Raw genomic sequence first — 318 nt, forward strand, 5'->3', positions numbered from 1 at the left:
ATGAAAGTCCCACCAAGTTTTTAAGTTTAATTATGTACATCGAGTACATAACTAAACTTGTATGATTATGAGAACTACACCTATTTCTGCTGTATGATGGGTGATGACAAGGAAACACATCAAGGAAAGTAAATAAAACAATCAGCTAAATTTCCATTAAAAAAAGAGTATTTTTTTAAAACCTCACAACGCACTCTCAAAAAGAGGAAGTGTTAACGTTTTACAATACATCACAACACACATTGGATCTATATTGGCCATAAAAAAGCAAAGGATGACAGGAGTGAAATATATGACTTCTCTGAAAATGAAGGAAGG

The 318-nt window shown here is 32.4% G+C and overlaps 1 protein-coding gene across 3 annotated transcripts in view; it reads right to left on the bottom strand.

The window, feature by feature from the left end:
- Positions 1 to 318, bottom strand: part of LOC119587978 (ribonuclease P protein subunit p40-like) — an 8937-nt gene that overhangs the window by 662 nt on the left and 7957 nt on the right. The gene's annotated exons all lie outside the window — the stretch shown is intronic.

Source organism: Penaeus monodon, chromosome 23 (assembly GCF_015228065.2).
Source record: "Penaeus monodon isolate SGIC_2016 chromosome 23, NSTDA_Pmon_1, whole genome shotgun sequence".
In the NCBI taxonomy this organism is placed as follows: domain Eukaryota; kingdom Metazoa; phylum Arthropoda; class Malacostraca; order Decapoda; family Penaeidae; genus Penaeus; species Penaeus monodon.